This window comes from Rhynchophorus ferrugineus, unplaced genomic scaffold (genome assembly GCF_030347505.1).
Source record: "Rhynchophorus ferrugineus isolate W39M unplaced genomic scaffold, kcgeb_rfMv2 rfM4, whole genome shotgun sequence".
In the NCBI taxonomy this organism is placed as follows: Eukaryota; Metazoa; Arthropoda; class Insecta; order Coleoptera; family Curculionidae; genus Rhynchophorus; species Rhynchophorus ferrugineus.
The window spans coordinates 26,817,853-26,837,435 of record NW_027472583.1 but is presented as its reverse complement, the minus strand read 5'-3'; the positions used below and the strand labels follow the sequence as shown (position 1 = coordinate 26,837,435).

The following is a 19,583-nucleotide window of genomic DNA, read 5'->3' as shown; positions in this document are numbered from 1 at the left end:
TCGAGAACGTCGAAATCCCATGGTCAGAAGAAGCCACCTATTTCGGTCTTGTCTTCGATCGCAAATTTTGGTGGAAATCCCATATTCAAAAGTCCCTCCATAAAGGTCAAGAGTGGAGATATTTCTCCACTCTTCGTGTCTCGGGAAATAGATGGGGGGGGGGTGATGATTTCTCTAGACTTTTTAATTTATTGGCAAAATAACATACAAATAATGTACAAAACATGATCTAATACAAATGGTGATCTTTTTTTAAACGATTAATTGTGTACAACATCCTGATCAAGACAATATAATACGAAAAATAATAAATACGTGTTGCTTGTTCTGGTTGATGAAAAAAAAAGAGGATTGCAGCGCGAAATTGAGGGCGAAAATGAAAAATTTTATTATATGTAAGAATGGTGTCTAATTATATGCATATAAAAAAAAGAAAGGGAGATTTTGTAATCAAAATTCAAATATGCAATTTATGTTCAGTAAATATGTATTTAGTAGTATTTGGCAAGTATAGTTTAGACAAATTATTTTTAATTTACAGTTTTTTATTTTATAATATTTAAGGCAATAACAATGTATAATTAGAAAATAAATATCAGTTTAAATATAATCAGTTGTCAGAGTAGAAAGTATTTTTCGATGTATATTTTAAATGTTTTATTTAAATATTAATTAGTATTTAAATAAAATATTTTATTAAATTCCTATTTTTTAATTTTGATAACTATAATGAATATAGCTTGGAGTGCCCTAATTAGTTATGGTAAGACGGACAAAACTTGGCTACAACGTGATACATGGGACATCGCACCCGATGTCTCTTTATTTTATGAAATTTATTAGTCTCTTGTTTATAGACCCATTATTTCGATAATATGCACAAAAAAATGAAATGAATGCAGCAGACCGATTCGCTGGCGGAGACAAAAAAAAAAGGAAGCACACGTCAATCGCGACTTCATACCAGAACAACAGCAACACAATCGACGGAGAATGAGCGCAAATCTATTTTTAGAAAGTCATTGTACCAGCACGATTAAATTTGGTATAAATTTGCAATGAATAAGTCATGGACAGGTGACATTTCACAATGAGATCACAACGAAATATTGCTTTGGCCTCGACCGAAACCTTAGGAGCCATTATTGTGATTATTTTTCAATGACTGCCTCTAATTTCGCGCACAGGTTTCATTTCAGATATTCAATTGAATGTAAATTAATTATGCAATAACAATAAATTGGTTTTATGACCGCTGGACGGAAGTTAATAAACTCACTTTGACCAAACAATTAACCTCATACGTAGTGGGTCAATTTAATTCTAGACAGATTGGAATACACAGATCAGTCCTCCTAGGCGTTTTAAAATATAGGAACTTCAGTAAATTGTGATGGATTTATTGTAAAAAAAATACGTTATTATATTTCGAAGTACTGTCATAGCTAGACGTGTTTTCGCCATTTCCTAGCACCATTAATATTTCTTATCGAAAACAATTTATTAGTCGAAGAATTTCTCATTTTAGAGCATCTTCGTAAAAAATAAAGTACTCCTGGTCAGATCGCATGGTATCCATAATCAGTAGGAAGACGAATGTCCAGTAATACCAGCAAGCAAACTAAAACCTCACACGTAAACATTTTCATGGAATCCTATCTCTATTTGCCTAATAGATCACCAATGAATCGCTCCAGCAACTAATTTTTCCAGTAATATTATCATACTTTGTTAGATTTGGAAAGTATATACTGATGTCTTAATCCCATACTCGCATTACTTGAGTATTAATGCAAGTACAACAGAACAGTAGTAATAAATTAATTTGTAAATTAAGATTGTACTAAGCTAATCTAATGTAAGATGTAATTAATAAAAAAAAATAGTTTGTTAGAAGCATTTATCTTAAGCTCTTCCAATGCAATCCAATTCAAGCCTTTTATGCTCCATTATTAAAAAATTTCTTTAATCTTTCCAAGTTGAATCATGAACTCATGGTTTTCCGTTGATTCAATTAATCAAATAGCTTCCAAAGATTCCTTTTCAAAGAGGGTAGTACTACTGTAAAAATAGCAACAAGTTATAATAAAAATTTCACAACCGAACTCTCGCAATTTTTGACCGATCATCAAAGAAATGTGTGATCGGATAAATGAACTAATGCACGTTATCAAAATAATATTTTATAATAATTAATAGTATAAAGTCTGCACGTCGCAATATTGCTGCTTCAAATTGCATTTTAGTTTACAACAGTTTATAACTTCTAATTATTATCACTAACGTTATGAAGAATTCTGTAGACATTTGACAACAGGGTCGACTACTATTAACACAAACAGAATTTCATGGAATGATTCGGTTACATATTCCGACGTATCAGACAGCATTCCATCTTCTTTTTAACTAGTGTTATGAGAAAAAAAATCAGCTCCGAATTTAAAACAAATTTTACATTTTTACTTTTAACTGCATTTAGTAGTATGTGGCGACCGCCACAACCCTTTAGGCCACCACGAATTCATCAACAAGTACAAAGGTTGGCAACGCTGATAGATTGGTACCATGCAGTTCCAGGCTATAAAAGACCATCACGACGACGTCTCGCTCTCTTTTCTTTTCTCCATCCCCTTGTAATAGTACCACTTCCACAGCGCTACCGTACTTCCTCTACCTAACCTAATATCCTTTCAATTCGCCCGTCGACCACATGTATCATTTAACATTGAAATAAACAGTATTTCTTCAACCAGTGTTTTCAGTTCTCGTGCAAATTCCTTCCAAAAATAGTAGTGAGTGTTCTGACAAATAATTGCAGCGGCAGCCACACATTTCGACCGACCGACCGACCCGACGAACATTCCCACAAGTATATTCTAGGTCTATGACGTTCACTGGCTATTTTATTGGAAGAGTTGTGAGTGTCGACTGGACATGATTTTTTTAACTGGATATTTCTTTTAGCCAAGCAGAACGCCGTCCATATAGCAAAATCTCATAAACACTGCCCTCAAGTTAAAACAAAACATTTTTTGAAATTTTAACGATAATTACATTATTGAATTTATTCAAATGATATAAAAAGTCAAAGGACTAACGAGGACACAAACTTAACAGACGTTAAAATTTAACGTAATAATACTTACAACTTAATGAAGAGGCTTATCAGTACTTCGAACAACAGCGTAAAAGGTTCTTGGCGGGTTACTGATGTCAATAATCTAAAATTCCACACACTCTTCTATCACAAAAAGACTGGGCTAGACAGATCATATCATCATAGCGGATTTATGTCAACATGTAAATGATCATAAATGCATAAGCGGTGACCAACATTTCTATTGCTGAAGCAACCAATGTTTGTAATTCTATGTTGCCATATTTATTAAATTAAAAATTATCTAGACATATCTCCAATACATCTTATGTAAGAACATAATCACAGTTCATTTTCAAAAGCTTATGCTGTGTTTCATACGTGTTTTGTTGTTTCTTATGTTGTTATTGTTATTAAACAAGAAATGCAACACCAACCAAAACATCTTAGGTTTACTCAAAATTCAACATACAGGTATTTACCTCGAAACAGTATAAACTGCAACAGTCCAACATCCCTCAGAAAACTTACTTAAGAATTACTAATCGCTACACCCAGAAACTTCGAAACTAAGTAACTCTTGTTATTTATGCCATTGTAGCGACCTTGAGCATGTCGAATTTTACATCGTGGAATAACGGTCTACAAAATACCCAGAAATATAATCCCAGATGTTGAACACGGGCGGGGTGCCAACTGGAACCCGACAACGAATAGCTGACGGCAACCCCGAGACGTTTATCTGGGATATTATTGAAGGGTATTTCGGTCATTCAGTGCTCAACCCTCGTTTGGTTAAGACGTGCCACCATCGACTGCCCAAGCCTCGTCTTCAGGTAACTCCGCTGCCATCCTTTTTATCTTTGTATTTTTCTCATTTTTTATATTGTCAATAAATAACGGTCACATCATGTAAACACCACTGTTTCATTTCGATTTACCTCCATTCACCGAGCCACATCATTTACCCTAAAGTGGTGACCCCGACGTGATCTTTCGCATAATTGGGTTTGGACTCGTGAATGGAGGGTACGTAGAAAATGGTGTATTTTACGTGACCGTTATATTTTTTTTGTTTCAAAATTTTAAATATTTTTAATTCGATTCCTTTTCAATTTTACCTTCTAGATTCATTTTCATTTTATTCCGATTAATTTCATTATTTCCAATTCATTTTTTTAAATTTTTTTTTGTCAAAATTTTATTTCACAATCTTTTGGAATATTTTTACGTCACTGCTTAATCATCAGCGTCTCGGCTAAACATTTCTTTCGGCGCTATGTTTAAATCATAATGTCTTCCTTCGCTCGCCGTCTCCGTCATAATGGCAGATATTTTGATTTAAAAGGCTTTGGGCAGCTTCGGTCGGATACCGTCGTTATTTGTTTTTTATGAATTAACCTAACGTATGTGACTACGGATTAGTCACAGGGCAGCTCCAGAAGCTAGGTACCGATTGCAGTCACCGTAGACTCGTTATGTCTTCGCCGAAGTACCAGAATTGCTAACGTCTCGTCGTCGAAGAAAATAAGCTACCACGTCGTCGAACAGTCGATCCTCCCACAGCGTCGATTACGGGAGCCCTGTCTGAAGAATAGCTTGTTTTCAACGTCGTCGATGGACCACATTCAAGTGCCAAAGCGACGATGATGCAACGGTATCTGTAGGACCGGAAGATATCAACAGCCGTACCAGATCGCAACCGTACCAACAACCACAACCGTTTCAAACTATCATATTCTTCAAAGCCCATTTTACACAGCACATTTTGTTTGGTATATATTTTTTTGTATTGATATTTTTTTTTTCAAACATTTTTGTATTTTTGTTACTTGAAATAATTTTATGTAAAATTCTGGCAGGGGAGTATTGTAGCGACCTTGAGCATGTCGAATTTTACATCGTGGAATAACGGTCTACAAAATACCCAGAAATATAATCCCAGATGTTGAACACGGGCGGGGTGCCAACTGGAACCCGACAACGAATAGCTGGCGGCAACCCCGAGACGTTTATCTGGGATATTATTGAAGGGTATTTCGGTCATTCAGTGCTCAACCCTCGTTTGGTTAAGACGTGCCACCATCGACTGCCCAAGCCTCGTCTTCAGGTAACTCCGCTGCCAATCGTTTTATTATTTGTATTTTCACATCTTTTTTATATTGCCAATAAATAACGGTCACATTATGTAAACACCACTGTTTCATTTCGATTTACCTCCATCCACCGAGCCACATCATTTTACCCTAAACCATTTTCAAATGAATTGATTCTTATTTATATCTTATTTATATTTAACAACGAATTTACTAATATATATATATATATATATATATATATATATATATATATATATATATATTTATATAATGATATATCATTCCTTGTTAAATACATTCCAAGAATTTTTTATCAAAAAGTCTCTTAAAAGTAAGTTTATGATTCAATTCTAAGGAATATAAATGTAGGGTGCAGCTGATGTTTACAGCTACATAAAATATATCTTGAATGATTCACGATAAGACGGTAAAGCTGTTACAAAGGTGTGAATATTTGCTTTATTTATAAAAATGCAATTTAGCCAACAGTGACATTATATATTATGTTGATTTTAGGATTATTAGTACGATTAAATTAGTACCAATTCATTCATATTCCTGGAAAAATTTCTAGATGTTTTTCTCTTATTATTACGTTGGATTCCTTCTGAGTCTCTACATTCTTCAATATCGTCTATATACTATGCTTTTATTATTTTGATCTTTCTAATTCTGTTCAATATTACAGCTTGTTGAACCTTTCTAGGTCTGTTAGTATTTTATTTTTGTCATACCCAAAAACCCACAATTGTTTTTACATATCCTTGAAAATACGTTTATCCTTCTTTTAGGATTATCTTATATGTGTATCTAACCACGCCTAATATTATATAATTAAGTCCATTAAAAATATTTAAGACCAAAATGAGCAATAAATGATAAAAAGCGTGCACAATCAGAACATTTTGTACACATTAATATGTATATTAACATATTGATATAACTATTTGATGTAATTATTAATAACAGCTTAAATTTATTTAAGACCAATTATTTATATAAACCATTTCAGCTAAATCTATTCGCAATCAGATCAACTGCGACCGTTCAATCCCCCTACGTTTTAGCCGTGACTCCAAAAGGTTATTGAATCAACTTAATATGTTTGTTTTTCACACTAAATATAGATGTCATGTTATCGCTGTAGATAAAAATTGATCCCCCGAGCTGGAAATTATATCTCTGATGATTTTCTAATTTACCTATCTTTATTGATTAAAAATACAAGTAAAAAGATAACTTAATAAAATTGCTTTGTTTTATTAATAAAATAAGTAAGATATATATAATATATATAATATATATATATATATATATATATATATATATATATATATATATATATATATATATAGAGCAACATTGGTCCATATCTTTTCAGTTGTACATTAAATTAGGATGGATTTGTTATTATTTGATGTTTGCCCAAGCATTATATTACTGTCATCGATGCGGGAATCTATTCTTTTTTCCAAAATTGTAGAATTAAAATTGGAAAACATCTTCTTGATAGGAACTTATTTTTATAATCGCTAAGACTTTTTCAACAAAAAAATTAATTTATTGTGGAATAATGGAAGCTTCTATTTTGTTTAGAGTTTAGTTTATTTAACTTAATCAATTTCCATATGATTTGAAATGTTTATGAGAAAGACTATACATTATCGACAAAACATAATCAGGGATATTGACAGATAAGATAAACGCTACATTTTCCAAGTAGATTTCCCCAGATTTCGCAACATGTAATCGTTCTTATAAAAAAATGTTAAAATCACTTAAGAGCGAAAGTATATGCTTCTATAACGAATTTTTGTCTTTCAATATTTTGCTGAAAAGCATCAACTGTGATGTATGTTTTATTCGTCAATAAACAATCATGATTAATTGATTTAACCAACAATTTCAGATTGGACAATCAATGACAATCAGATCTGATTAATGGACAAATAAAGACTTTAGAAGAAGATTTAGAATAAGATATTGTACACGGGAGATATCTTAGTGAAAATCTTCTAGTTATCATGTAAATAACAATTATTATAACAGATACTAATTATCCACTGAGCAGATTGTTGAACCTCTAAGGGTAATAAAAAACAAATACTTATATTGATTGTTACAACTAGAACAACGAAATCTCATTTATATTTAATGAATCCAGTAAATACGCTGTGTTATTTATGCTAAAATAGAAATTTTGAAAATCTCGTTCCAATATTTTTACTGTCCATTAAATGTATTCGCCTATCGCATAAAGTGGTTATATTTTTACCGGTTTAACATAAACAGATTCGAATCGGTAAAATTGCGCAACTATTCGAACATCGTTTACATACAGCATTCGAATAACATTGGAAATTTATTAGCTAACCAGAGGTTTTGTATATTTTTCATTCTATAACGGAGTGGAGAGTTTTTGCTATTAAGAGTTCGATTGCGCACGTTTGATCGCTTGACGGAAGTGACAGGATCTATTTTCGGGCATATATATATTTTTTTTCCATCTAATAAATATATTGGCGTATATCACTTTGAACTGGGTTTACGATTTCGAAAAGATTACTTTATCCAACGGAAAATGGTAATAAAGTTGAAATACATTATATAATGATTATCTTAAGAGTCGTGCATGTGGTACATAAGATGTTACTGTTTATCGAAACACTTCTATTTAGCAACTTTACTTATAATTACATATATTTCTTCAACGTAATCCGATACTACTATTATACTAGGGATCGAATTGATCTAACTTTTAAATCCACTACACTGATTTGCACTACAAGGCGTATTTATAGTGTATAACATCAGTAATTTGTTTCAAAATCCCTTTAAATCCAGAAGAAAATGCTTAAATAGAATATTGTTGGATTTGTACTATTTTAAATTGTTTTTATATTTCTATTTGCTTAAAACATAACATAAATTAATTTATAACTACTGTTCTGTTGTTGAATGTTTAGGATTAAAAAACACCAGTATATATTCCCAAATTAAAATAAAACGAAACTACTTAAGCTAAAGTTGAGAATACACTTATACACTAAAAGTTTCAGTTGTGTATCTGCGTGTTGTCCAGCAGCTACATTGCTTCCACTTTGTTGTAACTTAGTAACATTATTTCATATTTTCATGTTCGAAAAGGCGAAGTTCTGGACCACTTCGTATAACCATTTGATTTCGAAATCATCGTGCAACTATGGGTATAACGTAGCGATAAGCATCGGAAATTAATCGTAGAACTGTAGTCGCATTGGATTACTAGTTGATTTGATGTTTTAGTGCAACCTCATATTTGCACCCCATTGCTTCAAATTGGCTTTATGATTGACTCATAGACCAATCTCTTTGACTATAAGTCAAGTGAATATAAGTCAAGTTGAGAATATCTTCGGACCAACCAATACAGTTGTTTGACTTTGACTCTAATCTTGGTTGTGCTTTTTGAGATGAATGAACAGAATTTGTACTTGGAGCAAGAAAAAATAGACACTAAACCCACCACACTACTTAGAGGTACAAAATGTGTTTTTATATGTTTCTCTATATGAAACTTTAAATAAAAAGGTAACCATTCTTACCTGCCAACTCGACTTCCTATCGACTATTTTACAGCTATTTTCTAGCACTTATATAGCACAAATTATAATGTACCCAATTTTTCAAAATACAGCTTTAAATTTACAAAAAAAATCTTCAAAGTTAACTTTATAGATAAGGTACTACATTACAACCAAAGCTAAATTACATTGTATCTTGTTTCCAAAACTTTTAGGTATATAACAAAGCATTCTTTCATTACCTGGCCAAGACATTTCTTAGAAATGATCTTAATTTTTTTATTTACAAGGCTCTCGAATTTTGTCGTCTATTTACTGGGATAATAAGGGCCTTACATTATATACGGTTTTTTATTATTCAATTTTAACAATTTAATATAACTAAATCATCTTTGTTTTAACTAATTATTCAATAGTAACAAATTATATACAAGTGTTTATTAATTATCTCTTAAATTAGATAGTCCTAGTATAATATTTATTTATAAAATTAATTACTATTACGCATTTGTAGTTGCATCAATACACAAACAAGACGTATGTAGGTTAAATACATATGTACGTATCTCCATAAAATATTTAAAAATATAAATTTAGGAATACAATTTCTAGGCTAAACACTTTCATAATGTATCTGATGCAACTTATCACCACTTAACTAAATTATCCTTAATACATCTCTGTAAATGCAAATAAAACACCTTTTTCCCGAAAGGTACCTGAGACTGTTAATTCGTTGAAAAGCATAAGAAGCTATACAGAAAACCATTTATACTTACAGTGGAGGTAATAATATTTGCCTTGGACTTGATAACAGTTCAATGATATTTTGCACAAAACAAATAAATATTATCAGTTCTAATCTTATATATAGTTCTTATTTATCACCTAACCGTCTGTAATGGATATATTTAAGTCATTTCTGAACAGACGCTGCTAACCCGACAATACTGATTACATCCTCAGTAAGCAAAAACGAACAATGTTTAAAAAATAAAACCAGTGTTGTGCATTTATTATTTCAATTAAGCTTGCTAAACATTTTTATTGCGATACCAGTCGTCGTTAACACTTGCTGGCTGTTATTTAGAAATTATTATAATATGTCTTTTGTTTGATACAAACGACAACAAGAATAGAAATAATTATATAGCCTTAACCATAATATATTTTGCATCAATTTTGAGCAATACTTGATGAATACCTATTCCTAAAAATCTTTTCAGATTATAGATTTCGATAGAAAATTTTCTGAATATTTTATTTAAATATACGACTTGTTCTAGAACGTTTATTAAGTCCGCGGGCATGCTATATATTATGATTTTATTCCTCAGTATAATTTCTCCGAACTTAATGATTAACTTGATTAAGCTATCAACAAAAGTTTAGGCTCTCATTCTGAGTCAGAAATAGGCAATCATAATACTGATGAAACAAAACCTTTGAATGTAATTTTTGTTCCATTGTTACCTAATGCAATTGTTACGATTCTGCACACAGGCACAACTGAATTGTAGTTCGAATTTGTAGTTCTAGTGTTCTGCTGTTGTCTGAGCAGCCTAGTATACTAAATGTTCGATAAAATATGTAGTATAACAACTCATTAATTTACTTTATACAAAACAAGCTACTTAAACAATTAACAATAATAATGCTTAGCTGTCACCTAATCAATAAGTCTATGATACGACTAAAAATTTAAATTATTGTTATGTGATCTAGTAACGCATTATCGAAGTAGGCTAAGGGACTCAATCACAATGCCCCTTTAAATTCATACTGTGAAAAAACCGGATAAACTTAAGTTTCTTCCAATTAAAATTTTGGATTACCTACTGATAAGATCTACAAACAAATAGAAAAACAACTAAATTTGAAACGATAAAATTCCAGTTATTCTTTCAGCCTAACATAATCTTAATTTTCTATTTAGAAACTAAATAAGTTGGCAAGCAATAAGAACACGCTTTGGAAACTAAACCATTAAAAAGTTCAGTCTAGAAAACTATGAGTCATCATGGCTCATCATCAAGAGAAATACTTTCGTAATGTTTCAACGAATATGTTATTGAACCAGTGGGCATTAAAACAAATAATTTAATTTGTTTAAAACTGCTTTATTATTTTAAAGCTTTTGCTTAAGAGAATTATCGGCGGTACAATGCTTTAATATTAATTTCGAAAATAGTTATTCTCGGAGTAACGCATAGAAAGTGAGATATTTACGAATACTTATTCAATACCTTTGATACCTAATACCTCAAGATATAAAAATGTCTATTTAAAAATGGTTTGTTTTATTACAAAATGTTTAAAAAAAATTATATAGTTGTTATATATTAGTTATAGAGAATTGCATATTCTACAACTAATGGATGCAAATACCCTATAAAGCACATAAAGTAAGATATTTGCGAACACTTTTTTGAGCCCCTTGATCTTTAATATCTCAAGACGCAAACACAAGATTATATAGCACTTTTAAGACTTATAGAATGTCAAAACAAGAATGCACATACTTTGAACTTATTGACTCTCGTTCCGAAGTTCCGAAAAGGACTGCTCGATATAAAATTAATAAATTAATATATAACATAAATGTAACGAATATTATCAATAGGTTTTAATATATTTTAAACTATGATATGTTTCTGTATTCTGATATGTATTAAGATTTTTATTCAGTACAATTTGCTCACTATTCACATTATTCGAAACTAAAATTCTCCAATAGTCTGGTAAATAATGAGAATGGGTTTGGTCTGTCTCATTAAGATATTTTCATGTATGCGTTGGGTCATTTAACACATTTTTGTCCCCAAAACATTTTAGACGATTAACTTCTAGATATTTTAGAACATGTTATTTATCTTCCAACCAACTTATCTTAACATCAACATTTCTTCTAGCGGGCTGAGTGGCGCAGTGGTAAACTGGACGACAGGACGGTCCATCTACTGTCGCGATAGTCGCGGGTTCGAATCCCGCTGGGCATAGTCGTAAATTTATGTTTGTGACTGTTTAATATTTGTGATTGCCCTGGGCAAGAGTGCAAAATACGTCAAGAAAATTATCCCAGTCACGCCAGTAACTAGGCTGGGTAAGACCGGATGCCTTCTGGGATCTTTTCTAATTCAAAAAAAAACAGTTCTTCTAATTAACAAATATTTGAATTTGTACCTCAACTTAACAGATAAAATAATAATGAGTTTTTTTTAATCTCAAAACTGACTATTTGGACTTGAAAAAATGACATCAATAACTATGAAATTCGGAGCATTAATAGCAAAAATACTAGCACCAATCTTCTAATAAAATCTATTAATCTGATACTGTTATTTTGACCACTTTGACGCATAAAAAAAACAATTAAAAGAAACTTCGCAGTAAAACAAAGAGAAATCCGCAAGTATCTCCTGGTCTAATCCGCGTCGAAAACAAAAGAAAATTAAGAAAGATGTAAACGCATCGAGACAATCTGAGCGCGTTTAAATGAAAATGCTATTTGTCAGAACCATCTGGCGAGCCGAAAAGGAAAGAACCGCTACGAACGAGTGAAGAAATAGAGTCAAACATCGATTCTCACATAAATCTCAGTTCCCGGCGAATTAGTTCCTTTTTTTTTGTTTTGTGCTAGTCGAGTATCTTCGGTCTAGCCAGCTTTATCTTAATTTTGTCTGTGGTGGACGAACCTTCCCCTACAGATATCTGTTTACCAGGTGAAAGATGATGTCTTGCTTGCCAGCGTCTCGATTACTTATGTATATTTTTTTAGTGTATAAATAATGAGAAAGTTTTTTTATTAATGTAACTACGTATGCTATTCCATTGGTTCTAATACTATTAGATATTCGCATGTATTCCAACCAATGTTTCACGTTAAAAGGACATTTTTAAAATATGGTTAATATTAGTGTTGAAAACTATCGACGGTTAGTAATTGGCTATTTTTTACTATCGACTGTTTCAGTCGTGTACTTTTAGTTATATAGCTATTTATATATAATATATATAGTTAAATGTTTTTTTGGTAGTTTGCTTGTAAATAACAATATATTGTATATTAATATAGCAACATTTCACAACGATATTTTTCAAAATTGTTAATGTAATAGGGTAAGAAGATTAAAATTGTTAATGATAAATAGTAAAATACTTTTGACTGTTTTTATGGCAATAATAGGTAATATTTCGATTACTCTATCGATTTTTGTTAAAAAATATGTTCGCTCAATAATAAATAAAGCATTTACTTTATTTAAAAAAACTCTAGTAGTTATTGTGCGATCATTTTCATGTTTAATTTTTATTTAGTATTTATTGTCATCGTGCATCTTTAGACTTTAGGTATTGTTTAAGTTCTATTGTACTGTCTATATTTATTATAATATATTACTTGAAAATAGCAATTAACATATTAAAATACGATAAAACATTTGTGGGGTATTATCCCATTCCATAAAAAAATTCCATTCCTTTTTACAGATCCACAGAACACTCAAATATAAAAGTAATTCTACTTCGTTTAAAATAAAATTATTAATTGCATGTTAATAGTATTCAGCAGTTATTTTTTTCCTTTACTTTTTTAAAGTTAGTACGTGAAGGAATAAGTATATCTCCGTCTCGCTTATTCTACCGTTAGAAAATATAAGCACATATAAAATTAACTGCTCCAAGCAATTATCTCCGTCCTTTCCTCTCCCGCAATTTATACAGGAAAGGGTTCGTAGGCATCTTCGTCTGACATCACAAACTGAACAAAACAGTCGAACCGTGCATTTGACCGAAAATTGAGATTGGGATCCCCATCTCATCAGCAGTCCCTGGACGTTTGTTTGCGTGATTGCGGATGCACTCCGGAACTTGCACCACATATAGGTACGTTCCACGGCAGTTCCACTAGGAGGGGAGTTATGTGGCGATCGCCACGACCCTTTAGGCCACCACGAATATATCAACGAGTACAAAGGATGGCAACGCCGGTGAATTGGTACCATGCGGTCCCCTTGTAACAGTACCACTTCCACAGCGCTACCGTACTTCCTCTACCTAACCTAATATCCTGTCAATACTTCCACCGACCACATGTATCAATCGTAAGTTAAAATAAACAACTTTGATTCAACCAGTGTTTTTAGTTTCCGTGCAAATTCCTTCCAAGAATAGTAGTGAGTGTTCTGACGAATAATCGCAGCGGCAGCCACACATTTCGACCGACTGACCGATCCGACGAACATTCCTACAGTGTATTGCATTGGATTATGACAATGAGAGTTACTTTCCATAACGTCATATTCTCTTAATAATAATCTGTTAATAATATTTACACGTAGCGTCTCAATATAACTATTTACAGATGTTCTTAGCAAGTTCTGTGAAATATATAGATAAATTAATATTTAAATTAAGTGGGTATAATCATATGATGACACAGTGATTAAATCATCAAGACCGCTGTAAAATAAATTAATTAATAATTAATGTACTTTTCATTTACTGCAATATCGATATTTGTACACTGCTGATATACTGTATTTCCTGTATATTGCTATTCCATCGATCCACAAAAATCACTGCTGTTAATAGCCTAAATAAGCAGACAACACGACAGTCCCATCATCTCAATAAAAGCCAATAGTACCATAAAAAACACACTTTAATAAAAATGCAACTATGACTGAATTTAAGAGTACTGAATCCAATTAAACAAAATATATTAATGTAATTTTTATCTTGCCTAGAAGATTAAATCCACCATTGATTGTAAAATATAGATCTGATAGATTAACAGGAACTAATTTGAAACTTTTTGGAATATATAAAGGTGACAATATAAAGGTACTGTTCACCAGCAACCATTAACAACTTCTCCAGGAGGAGGATGCTAAATATCTTAGCATACATATAAGCCGACGCCTAAATTGGAAGAAGCACATATTTGTTAAATGGGCACAACTTGGATAACATCCTTAGATAACAAGATATTACCGTAGAAATCAATACGTATAGTGATTTGGTGCTATGGAATCCATCTATGGGGTATTTTAAGCAAATCTATTGCTGCGTGCAATGGTCGATCCTTCAAACAACGTCTGTGAAAAAGTGATGTACCGCGATATCCATCTAGAACCCATAACAAGTGTAATGAATGTATGAAATCAAGTATGAACGAATGAATATCAAGTAACTCCAAAGAGTTTCAATGCGTCCCAATGCACTTGCTGCAATAACCTACGCTAATAATTACAGTAATTATGGACAGATATAGAGTAGTGATTTTCTGCATGTCATAAAAATAACTATTGCCGCCTGAACATATTATTGAACCATTAAAAGTAATAAAAAAATTTAAAACATAATACTAAATATGCCAAAAGATATCCCTTGTCTCCAGATATCACAAAGATTATTAATAAAGGGGGGCACTAGGCTGTTTCTTAAACTAAAAAGAATTATCTCCACCTTAAGCTACAGAAATGTCTCCTTACAGTCTATTATAAAAAAAAAGTTGATTACCTCTTCACATTACAAGGTATTGCTACATAAGTCAGATCTTAAGACCATTTGATCATAGGCCATTCAGCTATTAAGCACTACTATCAAGATAACTATATATATATATATATATATATATATATATATATATATATATATATATATATAAATCCATCCTCCAGAGATTCCAAAAAAAAACAAACAACAAAATTTATACAAATTGTGCTCTGGTACAATAGTACAATAAACTACGCGATTAAAACTAAAAATATGCTACTATTCGATTTGATTAGATATATATTATAAGATATGACTTAATTTAGAATTGGTCATATAACTTTTTGAAGTAATATCGGTTAAATTATTATGTAGTAGTCGACACAATACAGTTGTAATATACATATGACATGACTTGAAACATTAAGTTCTTTTTTATTAATATTATTTCTGAGATTATTCACAAACAATTCAATGGAAGGTAAAAAAGATAAAACGATTAGAAATAGAAAATAAATTTAGAAAATCTTAGAAATAAGGATCTAAATATAATATTATAGGTTAATCCCAGATAGCTAAAGAGATTGTGTGGTATGAATGGTATGAACGGTGTCTAGGTTTAAATATGTATTCTGAGGATTCAGTTATAACATCAAAGGAAGAAAGAAGGCGGAAGAACCTCACACATCAGAAAAATATGTCGCACAGTGGTTGCAAACTAGTGAAGTTTTTCTAAATATCACATGTGTTGATGAAAATTACAGAGTAGATTAGGGGGCAATATTATGCGGGTAAATATTCACTTGATTATCTACCATTTATTATCATTCTCGGTGAAATTTTACTCAAATTTGATCCGATCGTTTATTTTATATTTTATAATGGGGAATAGGTGTCTAAGTACGTTGGCAAGGATTCTATTATACGTTAGGGCCAATTTAATCAATTGGTTAACATTTTTATACCTAATAGTCGGACTGAATGTGAGGTCCCATTACTCTCCATATGACTGGGGATTCAGTATACTGAGATTCTCTTTCAAAACCTTAGGAAATTGTGATAAATATTATACACACAAGGTTACACATAATGACATTTTTAGGGTACAGGTGCGGTTAGATAAAGACAATATCTTCGATGATTTATTTTCGTACAAAGGGATTATAATTATATGCAGAAGAAATATTAATTTTTGAGGAGCAGATATTAAACAATAAACCAGATATTAAACAATAAACCAGATATTAAACACTAAACCAGACATTATACACTAAACAAGATCAAACTATATGAATATAAAAATAAAGAAATGCACGTGGCAGAGTTACCTTCAGATGTTAAGAAGAGTGGCCCGTCTGATCACTCTCAGAGTCGGGAACGGAAAGCACATCGAGGCGTCGCGTCATCCCCTAGCTTCACCACCCGAGGTTGTCACGTCGTACCCTCTGTCAGTACCACTTGTTGCCACCTCACTGTGGGTGCTAACTTCAGGTATGTGCAACGCCTCGAGTAGATCTGTGGGCTGCTGATAATTGCGGGAAAATTCGAAATATCTGACGGTCGCTACACATTAATTAGGCATAAGCGGACCAGCCATATAAATAACTATCAATTCAGTGCGATATCCTCGTGGAACACATGAGTGTGATCCAAAATGTCATTGTAAAGTATTCTGTAAAGTACTTGAGATGCACTCGGTAAACAATTAAATTTAAGCGATGTCAAGTGTGCTGGTTAAAACCTTTACTTCCATCCAATCCGACTAATAGGATAGAAATTAAATTAAATTGTAGTTTATAAGTTATAGGGCAGATTGTTGAATACTAAGAAAATAAAAAACATATACAATCTGCAAGTTAAAGGTCCAAAGTGAAAGGTATTTTAGTAGTGGAGTGTGGCGGAGAAACCATGAAACCGAATAAAGTGTTAAATAACTAAGGGCAATCATCTAAAAAACAACAAAATAAAAACATAATTAATGTCAAACAAATACGAACGATATAACAACTAGGCCACATGGGTTTAGATTTCAGATTGAATCGACACCAAAAATATCGAACATCACGATCGTAGAGGCCGCACACAACACTATCGAATTTATTGGATAACCCAAGAGTCGGAATTGAACGACGCGTGGTAATTCTGATTTTATGGCCGTATAAATAAATCAAATTATCACCAGCAGGCGATGCGTACGCCCAGCCGATGATTAAATAGTACTTGTAATTAATTGAAAAAGCGGCCTGTTTCCAAACACTTGGATTATTATACATCGGAACAATCGGAATTCGGCTTACGCAAGCGCAACATTCCTTGCTCTAGTTTTATTCGATGGATTAACACATTCTCACTGGGCCACTAAAAATATTATGGTCTCCAACAGGCCTCGTAGAATTTATTAATTAGGAATTTGTTACAAATTTATCTCTTACAGAGACACCAAAAATTTATATTCATAACAACAATTAATATAACTGAAAACATTATCGATAAATATATTTAAAAAATATTAAATATTTCTTAGATAAATAGCTGCATATATCTGTATTATGATTGTTCACTTTAAAAGTGATTTTATTCAGAAAATGTGGTACTATATATATTGGTGGTACTATATAAAGTATTTGTCATATTCTACAACTTCTTCCTGTATTTTTGGCAACATGGTGATACCATGTCAAAAGAACAATGCTATTCTTTTCGCATTTTCGCACTTTTGCAGCATTTCAGAACCGTGGTCACTCAAACTATGCCGAATGGATCTGAACAAGTAGTAATCAGAAGCAACAACTCTACGTTTTTGTGCAATAAGGCGTCATTTAATTGTTTCATATATCTTGGTATCCGCAGTAAACATTTTATTCGGTTTTATCAACAGTACACTTTGCTGATCCCACCATATCACAGCAGAACTTTATAGCCATGAATAGTCACTTCACTATCGATGTGGATGCGCCTTCTAGACCAACCCATGACTTTTTATATATCAGCAAATACGCCATGAAAACTCTTCTTATTTTGACTGACAATTAATAAAACCGCGATGTTAAAACAGTTATAAATAGTATTTTCAGTCAAATCGTGCATTTTCCATCAAATGTAACGACCTGGAAATGGATGATTAATCAACGGCTAAGCTATTTGAAAGTTGTCGAAGAGTTTGAACTGGGTTTTCGTCTAATAAGTCTTACAATCTGTTGTTCTCGAACTTTTTGGTCAACCAAATCATACACTGAAATGAGAAGAACCACTTTTAAATTACTGAAACCAAAACCGACAACGGAGCTGTGACGGACTAGTATCACCATAAGTTTTTAACAGGGCTTCTGCTAAGTTATTTGAAAGTTATCTAAGAGTTTGAACTGGATTTTCGTCTAACAAGTCCTACAATCTGTTGTCCTCGAACTTTTTGGTTATCGGAATGATACACTGAAATCAGAAGAACCACTCTTAAATTACTGAAACCAAAACCGACAACGGAGCTGTGACGGAGTAGTATCACTATACGTTTTTAACAGTGTTTTATGGACTTCTGAAGCAGATTTCCTTTAATAAGGTCTGTATACATAGAATGACTCTATAATAGTAAAGGGAAATCTATTGTGTATGCAGAGAAATGTTGAAATCACCAAATTTAGCAATTAGGGTAATGATCACTTGATAGGTGATCAAAATGCATGCAGCCACTAATGGATTAGTTAACTAACAAGTGAGAATGTGTAACATTCGGACATAAATTGTTATATTAAATAATGTATAAAATGAAGTCAAACTATAACGATTTTAGCAATATGAATGTCACAGTGGAAAATATCAGGTCACTATGATACTTAATCAATAACACTCTAGACACTGAAGGTCTAGCAAAACGATGCAAAACACTACTTCTCGACTTTCTTTGCGTGCCTTATATATATATATATATATATATATATATATATATATATATATATATATATATATATATTGCCTTTGAGGCAAACACATAATTAGTCCCTTGTAGAGTTCTAATATTTACTGTATGAAATCTTATTTCAAGCACAAAACGTGAAGCAAACGTATTCAACTATTTTTGCATAAGTGTTGTGCTATTACACACATTTGTCATCTCCGAAAGCCAAGTGTTTTCACATAATATATATCTCAAGGAATAATAAATTCAAATTAAACTCCATCGCCTGAGATCAGAGATGGAATGATATCACCAACAATGATCAGAATGAAACAACGATGCCATAATTTAGATATTTTTATAAATTTATATAAACCGATACTCTTTAAATATATTAATTGTTACTCAATACATCATGCATATTTTACATGATC

General features: G+C 31.9%; 1 protein-coding gene across 9 annotated transcripts in view; it reads right to left on the bottom strand.

Moving 5' to 3' along the window:
• Positions 1-19,583, bottom strand: part of kug (FAT atypical cadherin kugelei) — an 837,087-nt gene that overhangs the window by 536,714 nt on the left and 280,790 nt on the right. The window contains exon 1 of one of the 9 annotated variants that reach the window (XM_076401387.1): positions 9,539-9,658. The exons of the other annotated variants lie outside the window; for them this stretch is intronic. The gene's annotated coding sequence lies outside the window, so the exon portion shown is untranslated. Of the gene's footprint in view, positions 1-9,538; positions 9,659-19,583 lie in introns of those variants that run through there. 9 annotated transcript variants of the gene reach the window in all.